Consider the following 19,556-nt stretch of genomic DNA (forward strand, 5'->3'; position numbering starts at 1 on the left):
TGGCTATAAGTACTCTACTGAAAATACACAAACACACACACACACACACACACACACACACACACACACTTACACACACATATAGACCCAGGCTACATTTCCTGGTTCTGGTTATAATGCAGTGTTTTGATCAGATGATAGGACCCCAGAACATCCATGCTTTAGCTTCAAAATAGCATCTGATAACACCTGAATGCTACCAACAGAAATGCTCATTATTGTCTCAGGAGTCACTTAGATCATCATCTTAGTTTACAGACATTTGCACAAAAACGTATTTTAAAAAGAAGGCCCCCTCAAATGTGAGGATATTGTTTCATACAGCAGGAATCCTGGGAAAATATCTAGTTTTTTATGCCAAGGAAGCTTTTTGCTGATTAGATCTGGCAATGGAGACATTGAGCTTACCTTTAGGAAATTAGTACCACTACTTTGCTTCCCTAAATGTAGATAAAGGGAAATTTCCCTGTTTGCTGTGGCCTAAGTAATTTTTTCAGAGTGATCAATGGAAAAAAATATGCAAAACACCTGACCAGTACTCTTCAAAGCTCTCAGAGTCTTCATAAACAAGGAAATTCTGAGAAACTATCATAGTCCTGAGAAGCCTAAAGAGACATGACAATTAAATGTGATGTAATATCTTGGATGGGATCCTGGAACAGAAAAGGGGAATTCGGTTAAAAACCAAGACAATCTGCATAACATAGAGACTTTATTAATAACTGGGGACAATGTGGGTACATTGGCTATAACAAATGTACCATACTACTGTAAGATGTTAAATAGGTGAAACTGAGTGCAAGGAATAGGGAAACTCTGTGCTATCACCATCTTTCTGTAACTCTAAAACTGTATGAAAAAAATGGAATTTATTTAAAAAGTTGTGCAACCGTTTCATATATACGATACTGTAGCAAGCTACGCATCCAAAATCTTACTTCTGTGAAGTTCAATTCATACAGCACACACACATACACACATGGGTGCACATTCCGGGACTGTGGGATGTTTGGGTTATAGAATGCCTACTTGTTTCCTAGGGTATGAGAGGAGTTGATTCTTAAACCCTAGGACTTTTTCATAGCAAGTGGATTGTTTGTAATTTCTCTTCAACATATAGCTCGTGGCAACTAGAAGAGCTATAGTTTTATAAATACCGAAAGCTGCACAAGAGCTCATTCCACCTGTGCCTTGTGAGACGTATCTTTCCAAACGAGAAATACCGAGAAATGCCCAGGTCTGGGAAGAAGTTTCACAAGAACTGTTACTCTAGGCATGTCAGTGGGAGTTAAGGAGAGTAGGGGAAGAAAAAAAAATTTCTTTTCCCTCGTCCATTTGAGGTTTATCGTCTGGGGCCCTGTCAATTGGACTGACAAGGGCAATTTAAGAAAAGAACAAGAAGTCGATAAACACATGCCTTGTACATTCACCTGGGAACACCCAGCGATGAGTAACTGAAAGGGGCAGTTAGCACAGGTTTATATAGCATTTTAACAAAAGAATAATAATTTTGTAGAGAAGTGGCAAGACAAAAGAAAAAGCCTTTGAACTTCTAGGGGTAGAAAATTGTGGAAAAGAAAATATATGGAAAAGTAATGTGAGATAAGGGTTAGTTGTAGCAAAGTTCGTTATGTGTATTTCTCTGGTGCTGCCTCTGGGCTGATAGGGTCTACAGTTGTTTTAGGTGATTAACCTCTGTTCTTCCTGGTAGAGAGGGAAGGGGGACAGTTTAACAAATCTGTGTCCTGCTTTTAGGCAAATAAAGGGCACAGGGTTTTTCTTATATCTTCCTTTTCTCAGTTGCCTGTAGCTCAAGATAATCCTTGTGCCAAATGGGGCGTACTTTGGGGTGACATATTCTGCTACTCTTCAAGGTCACCACAAGCCATCTTCAATATCGCAATTAAGGAAATGCATGTTTTCATTTCATGAAGGTCTTTAGGAATTTTATTCTGTAGGTGTTCAGTTCGTATGTCTTGGATTTAAATGAAGAGAGAAATGTGGTTTTTGTCCCCAAACGTGGCCACAAAAATAATTTTGCGATATCATTCACCCTAGGAGGCTTGTATGAGTTTTCTTTCTCAACGTGAATTGAACGACTGAAAAAAACCATGATAAAACAAGGCGTTTCACGATTAGCATTCGGACTACGGAAGAGCAGATGTTACAATGTACCCTGAGGACAAAAGGAGCTGCCAAAATTGAACACATCAGTTTTAACAACCCTGGGACTCATTTTGGCCAAATGTTTTAAGTACAGGAAATGACTTGAGCCAGTCTGTATTTCTTTTTATTTACAGCATGACTAAAGGTTGAGTCTATCAGAAGAACGGAGGCAAATAGCCAATTAAAGCTATGCCCATCATCTGCAAATTTCTCTCTGAGATTACTGTGCCCAATAACCCAAAGAGTTATTACTTCAATTACCTAAGGCAACAGGTTGATGATAAGACCCCTTCAAGTTTGCAAGGTTATTTGCAGTAATCCAGACTATATGGTCTTATTTACAGAGTATGAATTACAGAGTATGAATTACAGAGTATGATTAGAGAAAACATCAAAAGTTTTTTTTAAAGAAAATACTTCAATATGATATTTAGTTTCACATCTTTCATTCTTTGGATTATAAACCTTGTATTTATTCTTTCATTTAACAAATATTTATTGAGTGTTTTTATCCAACTTACATTTATAATTACAGACACCTAAAAATATGAAGGGGGAAGGGCAGCCTGGGTGGTTCAGTCGGTTAAGCGTCCCAATTCGGCTCACGTCATCATCTCACAGTTTGTGAGTTCGAGCCCCGTGTCGGGCTCTGTGCTGACAGCGCAGAGCCTGGAGCCTGCTTCCAATTCTGTGTCTCCCTCTCTCTCTGCACCTCCCCTGCTCATTCTCTCTCTCTCTCTCTCTCTCAAGAATAAATAAACATTAAAAAAATGTTTAAATACTAAGGAGGTATGGAAATTAAAAAAAAAAAACCTCAAATAATCTAGAATCATTTTATTTATTTATTTTTTTTTTTTTAATTTTTTTTTCAACGTTTATTTATTTTTGGGACAGAGAGAGACAGAGCATGAACGGGGGAGGGGCAGAGAGAGAGGGAGACACAGAATCGGAAACAGGCTCCAGGCTCTGAGCCATCAGCCCAGAGCCTGACGCGGGGCTTGAACTCACGGACCGCGAGATCGTGACCTGGCTGAAGTCGGACGCTTAACCGACTGCGCCACCCAGGCGCCCCTAGAATCATTTTAATGTACTTATTTTATCAGAACAGAAATTTACCTAAAGGAAAACTCAACAATATTTTTGGACATATAGTGTATATATATGTGCATATATTTATGTTGAACAGCCATTAAGCCATTTTGATAGTTTATTCTGGCAGAGAACTGAAGGTCATATGTTTAGTCTCAGTATGTGACAGATGACTTTCTTTTACAGTCCCTGACAACACCCTTAATTCCAGCCATATTGGTCACAAATTTATTATCACTGACAGAAAAACAAGTCAAGTACAAGTAGATTGGGCCAATAACATGTTTTCCCATATGAGAAACAGCTCTTTTAAATTGTGCTCACTTCTATTTGTCCTGTACCCAGATTATATTACCAATATAATCCTGTATCTTATAAAGGATATATGCCGGGGGGGGGGGTGGTTTTCGGGTGGTTATATATGAACTGTATTTAGTGTAAATGGCTTCTTGAAATTAGAAAAACAAAGAAACTCGAGGAGATGACTCCTTTGTTCTGGCAAAAACTTACCCGTCTCTCAGAACACAGCTAAGAAATCATTTCCTCTGGGAAGCTTAACTAAATTGCCATCCATTTGCCCCCATGTATAGATAATTTGGTTTTTTTTTTTTCTATATGCTATCTCTGTGCATTTTTAGTAAGACTCCTGTGCTTATCCATCTATTGTATTTTATTTATTTACATATATACCTGCCCTATTAGATCCTGACCTCATGGTATGGGTGAACTCTCATTTCTCCAGCTTTCAGCTTCATGCTTTGTACACTGAAAGCATTCATTGAAAGTGTGTTAATGCATATTGCTAAGTGAAAGAAGCCAGTTTCATAAGGCTATCTACTGTATGATCCCAAATGTATGGCATTCCGTGAAAGGCAAAACTTTTGAGACAGTGAAAAGATCAGCGGTTGCCAGGCATTTGGCAGGAGGCAGGGGAGGAATTAACGAGTGGCGCACCGGAGACTTTTAGGGCAGTGAGACTATTCCCTACATTGTAATCTGGGTACATGGCATGCATTTGTCAGAACGCATAGAATTATTCAACACAAAGAATGACCCCAGTGGGAACTTGGACCTTTAGTTAACAATAATGTATCAATATTGGATCATCAACCGCATCGCATACACCACACTGATGCGAGATAATAAGAAGCAAACTGTACAGGCTAGGTGAACGGGTGGTGCAAGCAAAGGGAGGGGGAGGGTACGTGGGCTCTCTCTACTTCGTGCTTTGTTTATCCACAACCCTAAACAAGCTCTAAAATTAAAGCCTACTCACCTAAAAATGTATTGAAAAATAAAATGTGTAGGCGTCATGCTTTTGTCTCAAGGTTAATTTTTTTCTCAACTGCCATTCAAGTATTTAAAAACTCTGACGTCAGCATAGTAAGATTAATTTGGCCAGGCTGTAGTTTGAATTTCTCAGATTCTTTACATTTCTGACGCACTGCCAATAATCATTACTTGGCAAGGCCAGGATCTCCCTAGGGAATCTTCCCAAGATCTAAACATACGGTTCTATTTGTCAGCAGCCGTATACTCTCCATCTGCTCATGTTTAGGGTATATGTGCATACGAAGGGAAGGTTTAGTAAAAGTAGTAGTAGTTATCTGAGAATTCTATGTGGGATTTTATCACATTAATTTCTTACACTAATAGACTATATTCAAATAGTATGCTTTAAACTCAAATCTGTAACACCTAGTCTATTTCCTATATCAAAATAAAGCTTTAAAATATTGCCTCAATAGATACTTGTGGCCATTACACACTCAATACTATGAAACACAGAGATGCTGAAAGAATTGAATCATTAAACATGATCCTTTATCTAGAACCTCTTGTCCTTCCAGCAAATGCTTTTTTAAATTTTTTTTTTCAACGTTTATTTATTTTTGGGACAGAGAGAGACAGAGCATGAACGGGGGAGGGGCAGAGAGAGAGGGAGACACAGAATCGGAAACAGGCTCCAGGCTCTGAGCCATCAGCCCAGAGCCTGACGCGGGGCTCGAACTCACGGATCGCGAGATCGTGACCTGGCTGAAGTCGGACGCTTAACCGACTGCGCCACCCAGGCGCCCCAACAAATGCTTTTTTATAACACATTGACCACCAAGCCATGTGTGAGGAGCTGGGAATAGAACAGTATATTCCTATCGCTAAGGAGTTTACACTCTTTTGAGTGAAAGGGACAAAGGAAACAGAGATTTATAATACAGTACGATTATTTCCACAATAATGGGTAAGTCTAAGATTATTGGTTGAATAGAATTGTTCACAAATCTATTGCTTTTATGGTCAGTCTGAAGATACTGCAGAGTTAAAAGACTGGGAAGGAAAAATGATTAGAAAAGGAGACACAAGACGAAGGAAGAGTATGGATATCACCAGAGTCTCTGACTTGGGAAAGTAAAAGGATAGTGCCCCAAGTCACAGGGATGCAGAACACCGGACGAGACATGATTCTGTGGGCAGATGGAGGACAGTAGGGGAGTTGACAAGTATGGACGGAACTTCAAGTGCAAGAACTGGGCTTTAGATTTGAGAATGTTCTACATGTAGATAAAGTTGATGCCGTGAGAATGAATGTGCCTATTCAGGGCTCTGTATCATGTGTGAAGACAAGAGAAGGCATTAACAGTAGCCAACACCGACAAGTTAACAGAAGAAGAAGACCTTGCAAAGAATCCTGAAAAGACTAACAAGTTAGAGGTCAAAAGACATAGAGTGCAAGGTCATGAAACTCAAAGCAAGAAGCAGGAGATAAAGAGGGTCAGATGGAAGAGAGGTAAAAGATGATGAAGACCAAAATGTATCCATGTGTACCTGGACATTGCAGCATGGATATTGTCATCATCTTAAGAGGAAAGTTAAGATGGGACTGCTTCTGGGGCAACTGGGTGGCTCAGTCAGTTAAGCATCTGACTCTTGGTTTTGGCTTGGGTCATGATCTCACGTTTGTGGGGCTTTGTGCTGGCAGTGTGGCCCCTGCTTGGGATTCCCTCTCTCTGCACTTCTCCCGCTCTCTCTGTCTCTCTCAAAGTAAATAAATAAACATTTTTTTAAAAAAAAATGGCTCTGCTTCCTCCCCCTACTCTCAGTGCCTTGCTCAGTGTCCAACATCTACTGGCACATTCAAAAAACATTTATTGCCTATTACGTCCCAGGAAGTGGAGTTCTTCAGAAGGACAAGGGGAACTCTTTTGGGTACTCGGGATACATTAAGAAACAAAACAAAACAAAACAAAACAGACCAAAACCTCTGCCCTTGTGGTGCATCCATTCCAGAAGTAGGGAAAACAGACAATAAAAAGTAAGTGAAGGGGAAGCCAAATTCTTTTTGTTTGGGGGGGGGGGGCGTGGGAAGCCAAATTCTAATGGATTGAAGAATAAATACGAATGATGAATTTGAGATAATGAATTTGCATTACAAAATTTCCAAATATCAGATAAATTAGAAAAGGTCAAATAATATCAAAATAAATTGGCTAAACATGACAGCAAGGGATTTCTTTCTTTTTTTTTTAATTCAACAGAAACAGAAAATTGAAAATGTTAAATGCCATGGGATTGATGCTGGTAGAAAAAGAGGAACCAAATGCAAAGGGTAAAGAAAACAGATAAATAGTGGAATAGTACTTTTGGGAAGAGGGAAAGGACTAGATTTCAAAGTACAACTGGAGAGATTAGAATTATGCCAGGGAGACATTGCAAGTATGATCTGGGAGCAAGGAGGCGAGACATAGAGTCACAAGTGTGCTGACAGTATGGAGGGGAAATCTCCTTTTATGAAAGGGAAGTGTAGAGATAAAAGGGCTAGAAGGTAGTTCTAATGTTCAGGTTAGCTAGGCTAAGGGCATGAGAGGGAGAGCAGCAGAGAGGGCCATTTTTACTGTGATGGTTGATGATTTTGCCCTCATGGCCCTCATGCCCTCATAGCTGCCTGAATTTGAAAACAAGGTAATGGGATAGACTTGTCAATGTAGATCCAATAGATGGACAATGGCACTAAGGTAATTGGTTAAAAAGTAATATAAATAACGGGTTGTGGAATCTAGAAAAGATAACGAATAGAGAAAAGCTAAGAGAGGGCTAATGGGTAAAAAGAATAGAATGTCCAAAGATCTGGAGGTCCAAAGTTTGAAAGCCTCAAAAAGATTATAATAATACATTAAAAAAATTCTTAATGTTTATTTATTTTTGAGACAGAGAGAGCCAGAGCATGAGCAGGGGAGAGGCAGAGACAGAGGGAGACACAGAATCTGAAGCAAGCTCCAGGCTCTGTGCTGTCAGCACAGAGCCCGATGGGGGGCTTGAACTCACCAGCAGTGAGATCATGACCTGAGCTGAAGCCGGATGCTTAATCGACTGAGCCACCCAGGCACCCCATATAATACATCTTAAATAACGAATGCCTAAGTAATGGGAAGAGTTCAAAAATACAAACATCTGAGTATTTATTTGAGGAAAATAGTTTTATAGCAGAATATTTTAGACAAATATTGATTTAACTATCTTCTATCATATCTTAAATAACTTCCAATATTATATTAGGGTCTTAAAATTAATTTGCCAAGAAACTCAGATATGGAGAGAGCAAACTTATTTGAACTTATTGGGACTTTGTGAAGATAGAAAAGATTTAGAATATTTTTGATCTGCTGGTTTAAGTGAAGTGTTATAGAAAAAGCCAGAAGATAATTAGGTATGGTAGTTGAACAGACTCTCATTTGCTTATTTTTTGGGGCAGGCAAGTAAAACCAGAACTTTAAAAGCAAAGTCAAAAAGGATGCAAACATGCTGGGGGGAATTGGTTTCATAGTCACCAGTAATTCTCAGGAAGATAATGAAAGAAGAGGAAAGGACACTTAAAAAAAATAGACTTGGGGCGCCTGGGTGGCTCAGTCAGTTAAGCGTCTGACTTTGGCTCAGGTCATGATCTCACCGTTCGTGAGTTTGAGCCCCACATCAGGCTCTGTGCTGACAGCTCGGAGCCTGAAGCCTGCTTCAGATTCTATGTTTCCCTCTCTCTGTGTCCCTCCCTGGCTCATACTCTGTCTCTGTATCTCTCAAAAATAAATAAACATTAAAAAAAAATAAAATAAATAGGCTTTATCTTTAGAGCAATTTTAAGTTCATACCAAAAACAAAGCAAAAGGTAGAGAATTTCTCACACACCCTGTACCCCCACATGTGCATAGCCTCAATCACCATTGATCAGAGTGCCTACCAGAGTGATGCAGTTGTTGCAATGGATGAAACTACATCAACACATTATTATAAACCAAAGCCACAGTTTACGTCAAGGTTCACTCCTGGTGTGGTACATTCTGTGTCTTGGGACAAATGTGTAATGATATGTATCCACCGTCATATACCATACAGAGGAGTTTCACTGCTCTGAAAAATGCTTTATATCATCTTATTCACCCCTCTCTCCCCATTACCCCTCGCAACCACTGATGTCTTTACTGCTTCCAAAGTTTTGCCTTTTCTGGAATGCCAGGTAGTTGGAATGATGCAGTATCTAGCCTCCAGACTGGCTACTTTAACTTGGTGACATAGATTTAAGGTTCCTCCATGTCTCTTCCTGGCTTGATAGCTCCTTTCTTTTCAGCACGGAATAATGCTTTCAAGTTTCGGCAATTGTGAATAAAACTACTGTAAACATCTCTGTAGAGGCTTCTGTGTGAACATGTTTTCAAGTCCTTTGGGTAAATACCAAGAGGCACGATTGCCAGATCTTATAGTAAGAGTATGTTTCGTTTGGTGCGAAAGCATTAAGCTGTCTCCCAGAGCGGCTGTACCTTTAGGCACCCATTTCAACGACCCATGAGAATTTCTGCCGCTCCCCATCTTCACCAGCCTTTGGTATTGTCAGCATTCTGCATATTGACCATTGCGATCGGTGTACATTGTCGTTTTAATTTGCATATTATTAACAATATGTTGTGTTCGTGTAGAGCAATTGTTTTATATGTTTATTTTCCATCCGTATGCCTCTTTTGGTGAGGTGTCCAATAAGGCCTTTGGCCCAGGTTTAATCCAGGTTGTTTGTTGTCAGACTCTTGGGCTTCAAGAGTTCTTTAAACTAATAACAGGTGGGGTGTCTGGGTGGCCCAGTCGGTTGAGCCTCTGACTTCCTCTCAGGTCATGGTCTCAGGGTTCTGGGTTTCAGCTCTGCGTCGGGCCCGTGGTGACAGCACATTGCCTGCTTGGGATTCTCTCTCCCCCTGCCCTTCCCCCACTTGTGCAGGCACGCTCTCTCTCAAAATAGACGTGTAAACTAATAACAGCACTCTAGCAGATGTATCTTTTGCAAATATTTACTCCCAGTTTGTGGCTTGTGTTCTCATTTTCTTGAAAACGTCTTTTGTGGGGCGCCTGGGTGGCGCAGTCGGTTAAGCGTCCGACTTCAGCCAGGTCACGATCTCGCGGTCCGTGAGTTCGAGCCCCGCGTCGGGCTCTGGGCTGATGGCTCAGAGCCTGGAGCCTGTTTCCGATTCTGTGTCTCCCTCTCTCTCTGCCCCTCCCCCGTTCATGCTCTGTCTCTCTCTGTCCCAAAAATAAATAAACGTTGAAAAAAAAAAAAATTAAAAAAAAAAAAAAAGAAAACGTCTTTTGTGGAGAAGTAATCTTTAATTTTAATGCAATCCAGCATATCAATTCTTTCTTTCGTGGATTGTCCCTCTGGTGTTGGATCTACAAAGTCGTTGCCAGATGCAACTTTATCTCGATTTGCTCCGACGTTATCTTCCGGGAATTTTACAATCCCCCACTTTACATTTCGGTCTGTGATGCATTTTGAGTTCGTTTTTCGTGAAAGGTACTGTGAAGGCCTGTGTCGAGATTCTTTTTTTTTTTTCTTTTTCCTTTTTTTTTCCTTGGCATGTGGCTGTGTACTTGTTCCAGCACCATTTGTTGAAGTCATTTTCTTTGCTTTATTGTCTTGCCTTTGTTCCTTTGCCAAATATCAGCTAACTATATTTATGTGGACCTATTTCAGGTCTCTCTTTTCTGTTCCATTGATTTATTTGTCTGTTTTTTCTCTAATACTGCACTGCCTTGATTACTGTAGCTTTGTAGTAAATTTTGAAGTTGTATAACGGCAGTCCTCCAATTTTGTTCTTCTTCAATATTGAATTGGCTATTCTCAGTCTTCTCCTCTCCCCTTTGTGGTGACAATAGTTCCAGGCCAGAGGGGGACAGTGGTTCTGATTCGAGGGTCCCTTCCCTGGTTAGCACAGCTACAAGCCTGCTGAAGCCAGAGGATCCCACAGCAGAAGCTGCCTCGGTGTGACTATTTTAAAAATGTGGCTGGCCTTCAGTGACATCTCCTAAGAGGAATAAGGTTTCCTTGATGAGGGTCTAAGATGGCTATCCCATGTGATGTTGGAGAATTTCACAGCTATCACCCCCCTAGATGGTTGGTGTGGACTGGAGGATGAGGGCACGCCTTCTGTATTGAGTTTCAGAGGAAAAATGTCCACGGACAGAATGACACAGCCAGGTCTATCCTTCCAGAAGGCTCATCTTTGTGAGATGTGTATCCAGATGGTAACACACAGTTTGTGCCACGGCTGAGCACTTGAGAGGCATGTGGAAAGCGATTGTGGTTCAACACAAATCTTCACCAGCACCGGAGGGAGTACAGTGAACTTGGGACATGGACATGTCCTCCTTTGTGAAAGGCTGCCCTTCACCTGTGGGAAGAGCTTCCTGAGCAACGCTGGCTTTCTCTAGTGCCGGCCACTCCCAGCTGGACAGCATCAAGTGTGGGGAGGCCTCTCACAGCAGAAGAAGTCATTGTCAGTGCAGCAGACTGGGGAAAGTTTTTAGCTACACATACAAACTTGTTTGGCCTCAGTGAACTCACAATGGAGAAAAGGCCTCATGAGCGTGGGGAATGCTTTAGCCAAAGCCCCAACGTCATGCCTCACACTGGAGCCAGGGCTTACTACTGTGACGAATGTGGGGAACGTTTTAGCCTCAGCCCCATCTTGAGTCATCACCAGAGAGTTCTATGGAGCAGGGCCTTCTGAATGTGCCAAAAGTGGGAAATCCTTTAGACAAATCCTGGCTTCGATGGACACTGCTGAGCTCATATTTGAGAAAGGCCTCATACATGCAATGAATATGGGAAATCCTTTATCTACAAATTTGACTGCCTTCAACAGCAGAGTGCACGCTGGAGAAAAGATTCTTATTCAGTGTTGGAACACTGGAGGACAACCTTTGTGAGAGGCCATCTACCCGAATTGAATTGAACTCCATCTATCTGAACATACACAATGGGAAATTCTGCATAAATTCTAGGAACATGGGAAGCTTTAATGAGCGGCATTGTACTTTTTTTCCCTCTCTAGATATTTATTTTTGAAAGAGAGAGACAGAGTGTGAGCAGGGAAGGGGCAGAGAGAGAGACAGAGAGAGAGACACACACACAGAATCCGAAGCAGGCTCCAGGCTCCGAGCTGTCAGCACAGAGCCCGACGCGGGGCTCGAACCCATGAACTATGAGATCATGACCTGAGCCGAAGTGGGACGCTTAACTGACTGAGGCACCCAGGCGCCCCTCCAGCATTATACTTAACCTGCCCAGGCCAGGGCACTTGCCAGATTTACGTCACAGCCAGTTTCTGTGGCATAAGCTATTGCACTCTGCCACCTAGCAGATCGCTGATGTGTAGGTAGTCACCCCAGTGTAATAAGGGAAGACATGTTTCTTGTCTCATTTGCATGCCCTGGAGAGAACCATGCATAGTCTGAGTTTTAGGGAGCCTCATTCTCTCCTCTCTGACTAGTTAAGACATAGTCTTCACACAGTTTTGGCCGAGAAGACCCAGTCTGGATAAGACTGGAAACTTGCGAAAACATCTTTCTGTCAGCTCTTATTTAATCTGCAGAGCGGACAAAGGCCACCTAGGAACGGCTACAACAGTTTGTGGTCCTATTTTGTGGCCTGGATCTCAGGGGTTTTGTGTGTGTGTGTGTGTGTGTGTGTGTTTATGTTTTAGGTCCAGAGGTCACCTTGGGGAAGGGGAAATTGTTGTGACAAGCTTCAGGACTTTGGGGAAAAAGAAAAATTGGTTCCATTGTACCCAGGGCATGTCACATAATGCCCAGCACTACTGAGGGGAGGCCGTTCCCCAAGTACTGCAAAGGAACCGTGTACCCTAATGTCCACAATTTGATTTGCTGGTGTCACTTGTGATGAGACTACAGGGGCCAGACTGAAACACTGCGTGTGATTAGTAGGGTCTAGAGAAGACTGCACCACTCTAGACAGAATGTGCCTCTTCTGAAAGTTGTTCAAGGGACGACGGCTGTATGAGATGAGTGTGTATACCTCAGACCTGGGTTTTTCCTGAAGTTGAGGTCATTGTCAGAGCAAATAAGGGTTTGTTTGCTCCTGTAGCCTCTGGATGGTTCACCTCAAGGCCATCGTTGCACAGTCAAGAAAGTGAAAATGGAGAAAAGGGAAAATCCCGTAGTCTGGTGATGTGACTTTTATCACTCAGCTAGAGATTTTGTTGACTCAGACAGAAACGATCTTTTTTTAAAAAAAAAAAATATTTTTATTGAAAAAAACATTTTTGGAACGTTTATTTCTTTTTGAGAGAGACAGAGTGTGAAAGGGGGAGGGGCAGAGACAGAGGGAGACACAGAATCCGAAGCAGGCTCCAGGCTCCGAGCTGCCAGCACAGAGCCCATCAGATAGAAATGATCTTTATTGCTTACCAATAGTGCCTGCCACTTAGAAGAGAGCTGTCCTTCCCAAGGCACACAAAAAAAGAGATGGTCACATATGTAGAGAGTTGCCAGACCTTCTGGTTTCTGAAAAAGAAGAGATCTAAACTTTTATGGAAACATTTTTTCAAGTGTTATTGAGGTATAACTGGCATCCCATAACCTCGCAAATTTTAAAGTGTACAATTGGGTTACCTTTGACATACATAAAGATCCATAAAACCACCTTAATCATGTTAATGAACCTGCCCATTACCCTTGTATTTACCTTTTACTTCTTTAAGATCTCTCCCTGCCCTCACCAGCCCTCCAGGCAATGACTGATTTACTTTCCTTGACAATAAATTCATTTGCATTTTCTAGAATTTTAGATGATCAGAACCATGAAGTGTTTGCTTTTTGTTTCATTCTGGTTTCTTTCATGCCACATAATTAAGATTCATACACGTTCCTTAAGTAATTCATTATTTTTATTGCTCAATAGTGTCCTGTTGTATGGATATACATACGTGTGTATCCATTAGCCTGTTAATGGATGTTTGGGCTGTTTCCACTTTGGGGCTATTATTACAAATAAAGCTGCTTATTTAAAGTGGACAGTTTGATCTTTTGATACGTGCTAAAACACTACAACCAAAAGTTTCTTCTTGCCATTTTATTTATTTATTTATTTATTTATTTATTTTTCATTTTAGAGAGAGAGACAGCATGAGCTGAGGAGAGAGGCAGAGAGAGAATCCATGCTGAGCACGGAGCCTGACATGGGGCTCATTTCTGCGACCCTGGGATCATGACCTGAGCTGAAATCAAGAGTCAGGCACTCAACCCACTGAGGCATCCAGACGCCCCGCTTCTTGCCCTTTTATTTTTTTTAATGTTTTTATTTATTTTTGAGACAGAGAGAGGTAGAGCATGAGCAGGGGAGGGGCAGAGAGAGAGAGAGAGAGAGAGAGAGAGAGAGAGAGAGAGACACAGAATCTGAAGCAGGCTCCAGGCTCTGCGCTGTCAGCACAGAGCCCGACACGGGGCTCGAACTCACGGACTGTGAGATCATGACCTGAGCCGAAGCCGGACGCTTAACCGACTGAGCCACCCAAGCGCCCCTCTTGCCCTTTTAAATCCATCCCTTGTGACATATGAAATTGAAGACATATCGTACCTTTTGGAACGGATATTTTTGTGTGTGTAGACGAATGGAGGCAAATGCCTTATGAAGCTCCCTGAAGCCTTTCCCACTTTTCCAACATTATCTGTCAACTCGTTGCCACTCTCATTGCATCTGTCTCCACCACGTTACTGGATTATTTTACCTATAGTCCCAGACATCGTATTAATTCATGCATAACTTCTTGAGAACGCATTTCTAGAAGGTAACTTCAGAACTTTAGGAACTATCACACAAAATAAAAATATTTCAAATATGACAAAACTTGTATTAGGCGAATGGGTAAACAATAGACAGACCAAAAAGAATTAAAAAAAAAGCCTAAACATGTTCCAAACATATATGAAACATATCAAATCTCACCAGCAACAAAGATTTACAAACCCAAATAAACACAACTCTTGAATTTTGTTTGCCCACATCTGGTAAAGATTTGAAAGTATAATAACGTTCGATGGTTCGCAGGGAAATAGTCTGTCTCATTCCGGTTGGTGGAAATACACACTGGCATCACAGCTCTCAGATTAATCTGGCATAGCCTTTTAATTTAGAAATTTCACTCTTAGGAACTTAACCGACGGAAATAACTGAAAAAGTAAACACAAAGGAAAATGCAAATAACGTTAATGCCAACTACAAGACAGTAGAAAATTAAAAAAAATTTTGCCGTATTTCTTTCACAGAAGAATATTTTATCATTGAAGACAATGCTATGAGGGCTCCTGGGTGGCTCAGTCGGTTGAGCATCTAACTTTGGCTCAGGTCACGATCTCACAGTTTCGGGATTCGGGCCCACGTCAGGCTTTGCACTGATAGCCTGGAGCCTGCTTCAGATTCTGTTTCCCTCTCTCTTGGCTCCTCCCCTACTCATTCTCTCTCTCTCTCAAATAAATAAATAAATAAATAAATAAATAAACAAACATTTTAAAAATTAGGGGTGCCTGGGTGGCTCAGTCAGGTAAGTATCCAACTTTGGCTCAGGTCATGATCTCACAGATCATGAGTTCAAGCCCCACATCAGGCTCTGTGCTGACAGGTCAGAGCCTGGAGCCTGCTTCGGATTCTGTCTCCCTCTCTCTCTGCCCCTACCCTGCTCATGCTCTGTATCTCTCTCTCTTTCAAAAAATAAATAAACACTTAAAAATTAAAATAAAATAAAATAATGCTGTTAATAGGATAGCAAATGCCTTCCAATTCATGTGCTAAATTTTACAAATCCTATAAATAACTTTACTTGCTATGGACAAAAATGATAAAATGAGTAATATCAGATCATTATGTAAATAAATTAAGATTAATTATTTACATGTTTAAATGTGAACAATTTATTTCATATTATTAGCAAAGTCATGCACATGTAGGCAGTATTTTGTCAATGGCAGCATAATCCAATCAATATTCAGGCATCCTCTTTGTGGACCACATGAACTTAACAGAACAGAAAGACATTGTAAATATAATATATGTTTAGAAAAACATGATCAAAAAATAAATTACAAATTTATATGTACCAAAACATATATAAAACCATATTGATCAGAATAATAGCAACAACAACAATGAAGATCATATAGTATTTGTAACATAGAGCAACAGGAAAGCATTTTCTGGCATTATTCTGCAACTGATCTATTATACTTTAGCCTTGTTAAATTTTAATTACGATGGTTGTACTGTGCTTATGTAGGGGAATGTCTTTACTTGTTGGCTCCATCCCCAAATATGGGATGATGGGGGCATCACGTTGACGACTCTCAAATGGTTCTAGGGGAAAAAATCCTTGTACTATATCTTGGACATTTCTCTAAGTTTGAAATTATTTCAAAATAAAATGTAATTTTGAAAGCTTACCAAGTGAACTCATTTATAAATCACATAAGTAACATTCTAGTTCAATAGAACAATTGACAGATTATACCTTTGTACATAGTTTTATTTATAACAGATTGAAATATCTTATTTAACTCCACATATTGTCATTATGTTTTCACTTTCAAAGAATGAATAAACTAGTATTTCATAGGGTCACATACTGTTTTACCAGATACAAATATAACTGTATATTCATTACAAATAGATTTATTCTATCTTATACTCTCCAAAGGCAAATTTGGAATTTGTTAGTTTATTTTTTAAAAATTTATATTTTATTTACTAAAAATACTTCTGATTGTCATTTATTTTATGCACTTTACTTGGAATGCAAATTTCTAAAAAAAGGAAAAAAAAAAGATTGGGGGTCTGGGTGGCTCAGTTGGTTAAGCGTCTGATTTTAGCTCAGATCATGATCTCATGGTTCGTGAGTTCGAGCCCCACATCAGGCTCTATGCTGAAGGTCAGAGCCTGGAGCCTGCTTCAGATTCTGTGTCTCCCTCTCTCTTTGTCCCTATTCGTTCTTGCTATGTCTCTTTCTCTCTTTCTCAAAAATAAATAAACATTTAAAAGAATTTTTAAAAACAAACGGGTTGAGAGAGAATTGCTAATAATGAGAAATGACATTTTACTATTTGCCACCTATAAGGTAGTTGTGTATTTTTTGAAACTGAATGGAATTTGTAAAATGTTAACTTGAAAAAGTGAGTTATTAAACCACACTTTTTCCTCATATGCCTTTCTCAAATCTAGAACTATTTTGCTATTTGCCTTTTTGGTCTGGAACATATATTAGGTTCATTTGGCATAATGAACCTATGCCGGGCTGGCTCCTAGTAGTAACCATCTTGCCTTACTAAGAGTCCAAAACTAATTGGTTCAATATCCAAGCATCAAATTATGCTGAAGATGGATGTCAGAGTGATCCCACTACAACTTCTGGAATTTATCTGTGCTAGCCTCTTCCCCAAGTGCAATCCCCCACCCCTCATCTTGACTTGTCTTGAGGAACCATAACCAATGTGCATTTCTGGTCTTCTGGCACCTGTCACATGCTCCTCCATGTTTGTTCACGGTGGCTATTCAATCACAAAAGAAAATGCTCAGACACTGAAGAACATCAGCATTTGGATTACTAATTAACTCACATTAAAAGTGTTCAGGCTCCAGGCTCTGGGCCGTCAGCGCACAGCCCGATGCAGGGCTTGAACCCACAAACTGTGAGATCATGACCCAGGCGGAAGTAAGATGCCGAGCGGACTGAGCCACCCAGGGGCCCCCAATGTTGCTTCTACAGAGGCCTCCTTTCACCACGGGACCTCCTGGAATCCTCCTCCTCCCCCACCCATGTAACTCTACCCCAGTCCTATTTTGTTGTTTTTTGTATCACCCATCACTACCTGTAATAATTTTTTCTGTGTCCTTCAACTAAAAGGGGAGCTCCGTGAAGACAGGAATACTGCTGTCACCCTGGGGCTTATTACTGACCCAAGCACACAGTAAGTACTAAATAAGCTGTTGAATACAGTGCTAATTTTCGAAGCATTAACTGGCCCGGTACAGACACAACAATCAGAACAGATGCCAGATGTGAACAACTAGAGTCACCCTGCTCCAGTGTGCAGACTGAATGTTAGCCTCAGTGAAAGGAGTGAGTGGCTCTAAGCTTAGGTCATCGGCCTACTGGCCAGGAACTTATTACCGTTCTCCCTATTGCCTTCCTTAAAACGCTTTCTGAATTCATACCCGTTAACAGTGACTATACCTCTCTTAATTGTAAAGCAGAACTTTGTTACTGCAAGCCTCACAAATATTTCCAGCAATATTTTATAATGAACCGTGGCCATGAGATGGCTCATATTTTCTCATTTTTTCTATTATCTGGCTTTTGAAAAGACGAATTCTAATTCCAGCCTGTCTTCCTTTGGCCAATATTAATATATAGCATATATAAAGTAGAATATAAAGTCTCAGTATACCAATCAGTTCTTCTTTTTGGGTTCGAATTCAGCACCACTGTATTTTCCTTTTTTCATTTCATCTACCTTGAGCAACTCAAAACTGACAATAAAGGAGGTTAAGTATTTTTCACATGCTTTGCTCTTTCCGTTGAAAGTAGACAAAATACGCGAGGCCCTGTCAGGATTGAGTCTTCACTCTGTATTGAGTGTTGCCCACCTGCTCTCCTCACATCCACCACGCAATAAATTGTTTAGGTCAAGACTCATTTCTTCCTTTTTAAAAATCTCTTTAAAATCCAACACCCAATATAAGTGGGAGCAGGATCTTTAAGTTAAATTGAGTTGAATTTATCTTCTGATTTATCCAAGCTGGATTTCAGTATGCGCTATATAAAATTAATAATTTCACACTTCTCTTTTTCCTTCTTTCTTGGCCCAAATAATTTCCCTTTTAGAGTCTTGGAGTTGCAATGGTATATATTCTTTCTACTCCCTTGTCCTTGCTCTCAGATCTATTTCTGACATCTCGCTGGTTCACAGTAACAATTAAGATCATGTTCACCATTTATGGTTAAATTTAAATTTCATTTTATTCATTATTCACAATCACTTACATCTCCTAATTCTTTTTCCTGTTGTTCCCATTTAAGAAGTACCAGGAAGCCATTCCAAAGTACCTGGTTTTCAATTTTATCTAATTATTGCCCCCTTCCTCTAAATGTTTTGCTAAAATCCAGTCCCTTGAAATGTATTCTAACTTTGCCAGGAACTCCCCAGGATAAATTAACATCTAATGATCTTCCGAGTATTATGCTGGATAATTTCACATCTGTCTTATCACTTGACCTGCCTGTTGATATCGTTATACAAACTATCATCCTCATCTCAAATTTTATATAACTGACCTGAGAAAGATTAAGTAACTTGCTTCTGGTTACACAGTTGGTAAAGTAGTAAGCGGGGATCGATGTCTACTGCTCTTTGTACTTTGGGTGATTTCCCTTACCACTCTTTCTAAAACTCATCCAGTGGGGCGCCTGGGTGGCTCAGTTGGTTAGGCGGCCGACTTCGGCTCAGGTCATCATCTCGCGGTCCGTGAGTTCGAGCCCCGCGTCGGGCTCTGTGCTGACAGCTCAGAGCCTGGAGCCTGTTTCGGATTCTGTGTCTCCCTCTCTCTGACCCTCCCCCATTCATGCTCTGTCTCTCTCTGTCTCAAAAATAAAACTCATCCAGAAAGAGCTTGGTACTTGGCACCACCTAACTAGACAGTTACCCAATGCCCAGTGTCTTATTCCTACTATACAGTTCTAAAATTTGCCCAAATATAACAACAGTGTCTTCTAGAAATATCATTCATTTCAATGCAAGTCATAAAAAAATGGTACTATGTAATGAGCCTCATGAAACTTGGCAGACTTTCAAATGAGCCTGCTTGGGATTCTCTCTCTCCCCTTCTCTCTCTGCCCCTCCCTTTCTCCCTCTCTCTCAAAGTAAACAGACATTAAAAAATTAAAATTAGAAAAAAAAAAGAACAATAGAGGGACAAGGCATAGGCT

The 19,556-nt window shown here is 40.5% G+C and overlaps 1 long non-coding RNA gene across 1 annotated transcript; it reads right to left on the reverse strand.

The window, feature by feature from the left end:
• Nucleotides 1-611: 611 nt before the first annotated feature.
• On the reverse strand, nt 612-17,193 carry LOC123582833. The gene is made up of 4 exons (XR_006704597.1): nt 17,085-17,193; nt 14,162-14,312; nt 12,994-13,089; nt 612-653 (listed from the first exon to the last, which is right to left on the reverse strand). It is a non-coding gene; the product is annotated as an uncharacterized LOC123582833 (long non-coding RNA).
• Between the last annotated feature and the right edge of the window lie 2,363 nt (nt 17,194-19,556).

This window comes from Leopardus geoffroyi, chromosome B1 (genome assembly GCF_018350155.1).
Source record: "Leopardus geoffroyi isolate Oge1 chromosome B1, O.geoffroyi_Oge1_pat1.0, whole genome shotgun sequence".
NCBI classification, from domain to species: Eukaryota; Metazoa; Chordata; class Mammalia; order Carnivora; family Felidae; genus Leopardus; species Leopardus geoffroyi.